An 8,827-nucleotide genomic window follows, 5' to 3' on the forward strand; every position below is an offset into this window, starting at 1 on the left:
GAACTTTGCAAAAGTTCAGAGCACCCAACGAAATATAAGACAAAAAGCTGTTAGTGTTGTTTGTTGACTTCCGATTAACATGATCCTGCACTTCATTGTAAGATATGTACTTGTATATATTACGTTTAAATTGCATTGTTTGTTTTTTTGTTTTAGTTTAATTATTTAAAATTGAAAATAAAAATGGCTACTGTTAAAACACGAAGTGAAACTGAACATGGTATGCTTGGACAACCCTAGACCATTCCAAACAAATTAACTGCCAACTTCTGCTGATGTCTTCAAAGCATATGAATATTTATTAAAAATAACAATTGCAAAAGTGTTACTGAAAGAGCAACAGCCATAGCTAATGAAATTAAAGCACTACAGCACAAAGCAAGTATTTCCACGATTGCAATCAGCAGCTTAGTTATTCGCATAAAGAGACTAATTAACAAAGTACATGAGCTTGGTAAATACTCTGATGACAAGAAGTCCTCTGCAACATTTAATTCAAGTTTAGACCAACTATTCAATATTTGTCTGTGTAAGTGTTTTGATAATGGTTTTCGAGAAATGTCAGCTTGTTATTGTCCACTGCCAAAAAAAATTCCAAAACTTGAATGGGAGTTCTGGATAGATCAAAAAACGGTACGGAAGATGGTAATAGGAAAAGTAGACAAAGAAGAAACAATTAAGCTGCAGAAGAGAGAAAAAAGAGGAATTAAAACATGCAATTTACCGATTACAGATAAGAAATTGAAGTATGATAAAGAAATTGATCCAAATGAAACATATTGCAGTGATGACGAACAGTCAAAGTCAGATGAAGAATTTTTGCCAATTAAAACAAGTGGCGTCCGACGAAATTTCAAAGAAGAATATTATGTCAATCATGTCACGCCAAAAAGTAGTAAAGCTGTTGATATTGCACAGGAGATATTATTGAGCATCAACAACATCAAATCATCAGACACTTTAGGAGCAATTGTTTGAGATGGTTCTGTGAATAATACAAGACAACACAATGGAGTAATCAAAAAATTAGAAAATGTTTCTTGGGAGAACATTGAAAAGGTTGGTCCGGTTGTTTCATGCAAATGAACTACCTTTTAGAAAATATTTCTCCGTTCTGGATGGTGGACGTTCAACAGGTCCAGCTACTTCAACAGGTAAAATAGACATTGCACTAGATTTTGATCCAAAAGATTTAGATATTGTGAACTTTAAACATATACCTGGTAAAGTTGATGTTAAGAAAGATTTAAGCTCTGATCAGATATATACCTTCTAAAAGCTTGCTTAGCTGTTCAACAGGGATACACTCCTTGTGACCAAATATTGTTCCTCCAAACTGTTATGCCAAGAAGCCTAAACCATCCAAGGTGGCTAACAAAGGCCAATCGCATTTTACGTTTGTATATGTCTAAGAAAAATCCTTCAAAACCATTGCATAGAATTACAAGATTCATCGTAAATGTTTATGCGCCATCGTGGTTCAACATAAAGCGTCATTCTTCCTGCCTTGACGGAGCAAGAAATTTCTTCTATCTTACGAAGCAGTGCTATGAACTAGGGAAAGAAGACTGGGAAAATCTTGAACCAGTGATGCAAAATGACTGTTATTTTGCTCATCCTAAGAACATTCTTCTTGGAGGAGTTGCAGATGAAAATGTATCAATTCGTCAGTTTTCGTGTGACAACATAGTTGATGCACGAGCTACATTACAAAGTAGCAAGTTACGTGTCTTTGATAAATCAAGCATCAAGCTTGATCCGAAAGCTTCATCAATCATAAAGATGAATGACTGGTCTGTTACTACCGCTTTTATCAACTTTTTCTAATAATGATCCTGAACATTTCCAGTTCCACGTTGATGTCTTGACTGTTATTCAATGCCATTCTCAGGCAGTTGAACGTACTTTTAAAGACATCTCAGCAACAACTATGAAAGTTTTTAGACACAAATCACGACATGGAATGATTTTGCAGTGTTACAAATCTCGAGCAGAATTACCGAAAGCTGACTCTAAATCTGGCTTTTTGAGCAAAGCAAATAGTTGCCTACTACACTCTGATTATTTCTGCTCCAACAACTGGTTGCATTTTCAAACTTAATGTAACTAGATGTCGAGTAATGGAACATAGCAATTAACAACGTGTATTTACATTACACGATAATACAGTAATTTTAATTCCCAAAGTTACGGATCCAAGACACGCTTTCATTTTATTTCAAAAGGAGTTTTTTTCATAACTAGACTGTAATGCAACATTTTAGTAATGTTTCTCAGCCCCAACTTTAAATTTACATCAAAATGATCCACCCTAATATATTGATTGCTATTGCATTCAATATATTAGTCATATATATATATATATATATATATATATATATATATATATATATATATATATATATATATATATATAATTACTATTATAAATATATATAATTACTATTCTCCATTTTTCATTAAAATTTTTTATCATGGAGATCTATAAAACCTCTCGTCTTCTAAACAATAAAAGTTTTAAAATAAAACAACTTCGTGATGTTGTGATGTTGTCTTCATTAGCTATCGTTTTTTAAACTCATTTATTATCATGAGATCTCAATTTTTTTCAAATTAACCGAGGTCTTGAGAGCTGAGTAAAGCTTGATTTATTAATTCCAAATGAAAATTACTTCGCTGGCGTCGTCTTCTGCAATACCTCAGAACATTAACTTTAGTTAAGATAATCGGTATCTCTTGATTTCGTAAATTTACCATTTTGTTTTTGTTTTTAAAAAATACTTTAAAGAAGACGTGACTGATGTATTATATAAGAATTGTTACTTGAATTACCAAATTTAATAAAAATAGACCTGATTTATTCTGGTGTTACACGGATAATAGTTAAAAATTTTTTTAACTAAACACCGTTTTAAAAGCGAGTGTTCGCGCCCTTATCTACAAATAATGAGCGTTTATTAGACTCATAATTGATTGTTTGTAAAATGCTCATTCTTCATAAATTGTCTTCTAAAATCTATCCTAACATTGTTTTACATTTAGATAGTTGACTGAGCAAGTTTTTTCCTAATTTGTTAATTAATAAAACTTAAAAGAACAAATTTAGAAAACTTAAAAAATTTCAGCGAAAAATGGACATCTGAATAACTTCCATATTAGCAGAAAGAAAGTTAGACCCCAAACAACATAAAACAATTTATCAATTCTTCTTTTACTAAAGGATAATTTTGTTTCCAAATAAAATAAAAAATATTTTTTTAAGTAAAAGTAAAAAAAAAAAAAAAGAAAAACTAAGTTTTTTAATAAATAATGACGAACAATTTAGCAAATATTTTATAAAATTGTTCTGCTATCTGTAACCTGTATTTTGTCTTTACATAATTTCTTTTCTTAAATTGTTCTGAGGACAGTAAAAAACTTTTTTTATGCTACAAACTTTTCATGTCTCACAAATAAAAGAATGATAACATCAATTAAAGGAGTGATTTTTTTCACATAATTTTGATGAACCGATATAAAAGAAGCTTTCATGAAAGTCTTTGAGTAATTGATTTTACGGAATAAATTTCCAAATTTATCATTTGACGTCATAACTTAACTGGTTCTTATGTGTTCAAGCATTCTAACCAATCAAAACTGTCCGCTCATCGACAATAGTTTTTGAAAGTATTTCTAAAATTTCAATAATGGTCTATCATGTTAGAGGGGGTTCCACCACCATTTTATCATTTAGAAATTTTGACTTCTTAAAAGTTTTATTGTTTTTAAGTGTAAAGCAAGGAATCAAAGCGAAGATCAAATTGATTTAGATCAGCGTGTCTGTAGAAGAAAAGCTACATGAGCTTCTTTATTGCTTTGTATTGTTGGCTCCATTTTCCATTTGGAACTGCGTTGGTAAATTAGAAGACCTTTAATTCCCTTTGTCCACCGTGAGTCGCCATGACAGATTTGTAACAATTTTACTGCAATATACCTGATGCGGTAAATTTCCTGAGGAAGGTTGATTGGTACACTAAAATGGATTTTCTTAGATCTAATTCTAAAGTTTCAGGCGTAATATAAATTTTTTTAAACAATTAATAAAGTGGCCACCGCGTATGATCCGATAAGGTTTGGTTTTTAGATTTTACGCACTTTACATCGCATGGCATCTATCGGAAATATAGGCTTTAACATTTTCTATTAGAATTATGGCTAAAATGACAAACATGTTACTTAAATAACGAATTCATGTGCTGGAATAAAAGCAAATGCAACAACATTGACTAGACCTTAGTGTGAAGCATCGACCCTTTTAGAAATATAAATTTCCATTAGAAGAGACCCGTTGTCGCAATATAGAGGAGTTTTCTTCAAAAGCAATTTAAATTTTAAATTCAAAAATTTTTTTGTCACAGAAATCTTAATAAGTCTTGTTAAATAAAAAATTGGTGAACTGCGCCGGCAGACAGAAGGAAAAACAAAAGAATACGCACGTTAGATAGTGTTTTGAATATCTGTAAATAATAATTGGGTCAAAAATTGTTTCAAAAAGTTTTACAAACAAAAGATTAAAAAATATAAAAGATAAACAACTTTCATTTTACTTACATTTTTAAGAGAATATAATTTTATGACAATATTATAGTTGGAAATAATTTATAGGGAAGAATTAAAATTAATATTTAAAACGATTAGTAACTCATCGATTAAAACAACGAAAATTCAAAGTTTGATAAGCAGAGGCGGGAAAAAATAAATTATTTTTTTGCTCACTTCATTCACATAGGCAATAGCAATCAATTCGGAAGCAAGTTTTACCAGTTGGGGAGTTATTGGATTAGGACTCTGAAATAAACATGCGTCACTTGCGAATAAATACAATTAAAATGTACTGAGTTAAAAATAGCATTTTGCAAAAAGGATTACAAAACACGTCGTCAGTCAAAATAAATTTCAATTCAGGATTTCATTAAAGATGGTTCTAAAACCCTATCGTCTAAAAATATTAAAAAGGATCTATTTGAATCAGTACAATGTAAAATTAAAGTCACAATGCGATATAAAATAAGTCACTTTCTAATCAATAAAATGATTATCCTTTAGTTTCTCACAATAGTTAAGATTATTTTAATAATATTGATAATGCTTTATAAATTTACATCGCAACAGAAGAATTGAAAAAAAAAAAAGGTTAAAATTTAGATTATTGTTAATGGATGCCATTTTATCTGTAAAAAGAAGTTTAAAATTCAACAATGTACAAAGATCAAACTTTAACTTCGTTTGAGTTTTTGCTCTAAAACCAAAGTACACTCAATATGAAATATAATTGGTAGAATTTAGCCATGACTCTTAGTCTTTGAGGATTAAATTGTCCTTGCATTCATTCCCTTTCTTTCTGCCCTTTTATTCTTAAATATGATGAGTTTTTAAAAAAATAATTTATAAAGCAGTGATTTCAAATCAGTGCTTTATAAATCATTTATTCGAGAACTCATTATATTTAACAAACAAATATACGCCTACACTGATGAGAAAAAAGTCAAATGTGTAACCCTATTGTTGGAAGTTTGTTAATCAAACCATTTAGGGATGAAATATGTTACTAACATCTACGTGGGCAATGCCAACCACGATAGCAGTAAACATTGCGTTGAACTATTATTAAGATGCTTTGTCCTAGCGAATGTACTTACGTCATTTAGTTAGAGAAGGCCTTCTGTATGATTGACTCATAAGGGTTCTATTTTTGGTATAAAAGGCCGGTTGACAACAAATATAAGTAAGGTCAAACCTCTAGTGTGGAAGAGTTCTGTTGTTAATTCGCAAAGAAGTTCAAAGCAAAAACTAGAAATACATATAATTTACGTACATATTTGCTAACGTGCATACATTTAACCTATTTTTTAGCATATTGTACTTCGTTGAAACAACTATTTTATGTATCAATTATTATCAATTACTATATGTTTAAATAGCCTTTTGTGAGTATAAGAATAATAACTCCTTATAACGTTTGACAACGAAGTTAGGAAATTAATGGTGTATTATTTTTTGAGATAATATTTTTTATATTTTACGTCGATTAGGAAAAGTAAAGAGATTGTGAATAATAAGATGACGAATACAGCTTTTGTGTGCTGGGCCACCACGCTTATCTTTTTAATTGATGCAAAGCAAATTATACCCAAGTTTGAAGATTTTGAGAGGGCTAAAAGCGATCTTCTTAATCTCATAGAGTCTTCCAGAATAGTGAGCGATTTACCGATGATTGCGGGAACTGTTCGATTAGTGTTTCATGATTGTATTGGTAAAGGACACTGTGACGGGTGTGTGGATCATTCACACCCTGGAAACGCTGGATTAAAAAGGGTTTCTGACAAGTTAGATTTGTTATATAATTCTTCATACAGTGGAAAGATTTCAAGAGCTGACTTTTATGCTTTGTCAGCAGTTGTTGCTTTAAACAGATCAACAGCCGACGCCGCTGATAAATTTTTGGGTCTTAAGGATTTCAAAGTAGGTAGACAGGATTGTCAAACGTCTCCCGTAGAAATTCAAGACGTAGATCCACCGAAAGGAACTGACGGCACAACAAAAACCTTTGATTTCTTTAAAAAGCAATTTGGGTTTAAACTAAAGGAGTCAGTTGCTCTTTTAGGAGCTCATACTCTAGGAAGATGCCGTCTTCAGACCTCAGGTTTTGTCGGAAGCTGGGTCGATGAGACCTTTTCTACAGTTTCACCAGACGTGTTAGCTCCAACAAGCGTTCTCGACAACTCTTATTACAGAATGTTCATTGATATTGTGCCTTGGTTTCAAGTAACCATCAACGGAACAAACAAACAATGGCAACTTCCGTCACATCCAATACCAAACGATAAGCTTAGTCCGTCAGAACAAACTACCTTGCTGCTTAATGCTGACATGTCAAACTCTTGGGTGATCAAACCGGTTGATCAGTTTGGGAGTGTTTCTTGTGCGCCAACTTCAAAAACTACACCGTGCCGTCATTCTGACGCTCATGCTTACGCAGAAAGATTTGCAAGAAACAACTCGTTATGGATTAAAGAATTTTCCAGAGCTTTCAACCGGATGATTGAAATGAATAGTAGTAAGTTGAAAAAAGCACCAACAGCTCCAAAACCGCGGCTTTAAATAAAACCGCAGTTTTTAATAAACCGTACGCTTGAAAAGGAGAGTTTTGATTTATTTATATAATTAAGTTAATTTTTATGAAATATTATTTGATATAAAGGACTGTATATTTAATCGGAAGGTATTTGCTTGGAGAACTAATTATTTCAATAAAAAACTATTTAATTTTAGACAATTGTTTTTTTTTGTGGCGTTTGATTTGAACATAACGTTCTACATTCAGTTACGCTACTTTATTTGACCTTTTTTATGTTATAAATTACAGACCTTTGAAGTATACTGTATTTTTCTTAATGCAACTGCATGTGAGAAAAATGTTTCTAAGAAAATTTTTAAGTCCTGTTATAAAGAGCAGAAAAGATTATACATTTTTCTAAATGAATGAGGATACGGCCTTAAACTAATAAGTGAGGGAACGGCCTTAAACTCCATAAATGCGATAAGAGTGAGAAAAGCTATGAAACTCCAATGTTTTCTTTTCAAAGTCTTAATTCTGAATCCAATTTAAAGTTTAAAATTAAACATCAAATTTCAATTTCAGTTTCAAGAAAGGTTCTTAAGAAGAATGACGTGATCATCTTCAGTAAAGGTTTTAAAAACTTAAAACAAACCAAGGAAACAAGTTTTTAAAGCGAAAATATAATGCCAATAAATAAACCGTCTGGTTTTATTATAAATAATTTGATTTGATCAAAAGTTTTGTTCAGTGAATTATTCAATTGTCTTCATAAGTTTTTATAAGACAGTCAGTGCTCATCATTTATCATTGTAAACTTTGAGCAGTTTAAACGAAAATTATAGAAACAAGCTGTATTTTTTTTCAACAAAATGATTTCAAATGCAAATTATTTAAATTCAAAAAGAAATTTAAATGTAACTGCTATTCGCACGGTTATTTTTCTTAGGGTATTAAAATCAATAAATCAAATTTAAATCCCTTTAAATGTCGTCATAAATTAAAATTCCAGCTCTACAACTTCATAAAAATAACGAAGCACAAGTAAGTTTTTCGCAGACTGTAGCTCCATAATATTCTTCTGGTCTAAATTTTTAAATATTGAGATTAGGTTGATGCAATTGAACGATCTTTGGTTTTTTTTGTTTAGTTGTTTCAATCTTTCTATTGAATAAAATTCGGACAACTTTAAGGGGCTGCTACCTCAGTGTGAAATGAATAGGTTTTATGGATTTTATTTAAAATTTGTTAATTGCTTTTGCAATTCATTAGTAATTGAAATCCAAAGTTATGATATTAAATTTTTTTTTGTTTACTTGTGAAATACTGGACTGGTTACATGTTAATTATTCCATTCACTAATGTGATGTCATTACGACTTTGAAGAAATGCCATAACGACTCTGCAGTAAACAAATTATGTGATGTCACGATGGCATCACATAATTTGTTTACTGCTCATGAAACTATTTTTATAGCTGTCTTTTGAATTCGTAATTTTATTAGTAATGAAATTTAAAATAATCTCATCGGCATTTTTAAGACTTCCTTATTCATTATAAATAACACAGCATAGACACTGATCAAAATTTAAAGCCTTAAAATATCCGAAAAGCAACAATAAAAGGATTATGGTGTTATTGTTAGAGAAAGCATTACTTAAACGCATGTTTAAATGGCTTGTCTATAAAATTCCAAAAAACAACAACAAAAGCATTATGGTCTATGAGAA

General features: G+C 30.8%; 1 pseudogene across 1 annotated transcript; it reads left to right on the top strand.

The window, feature by feature from the left end:
* The first annotated feature begins 5,772 nt into the window (after positions 1 to 5,772).
* Positions 5,773 to 7,308, top strand: LOC149878530 (putative ascorbate peroxidase pseudogene; annotated as a pseudogene). Its single transcript, XR_016447621.1, has one exon. The product of XR_016447621.1 is annotated as a putative ascorbate peroxidase pseudogene (transcript).
* The last annotated feature ends 1,519 nt before the right edge of the window (positions 7,309 to 8,827 follow it).

Source organism: Hydra viridissima, unplaced genomic scaffold (assembly GCF_058129835.1).
Source record: "Hydra viridissima isolate aposymbiotic clone 2 unplaced genomic scaffold, HvirCarnegie_v1 scaffold_15, whole genome shotgun sequence".
NCBI lineage: Eukaryota > Metazoa > Cnidaria > Hydrozoa > Anthoathecata > Hydridae > Hydra > Hydra viridissima.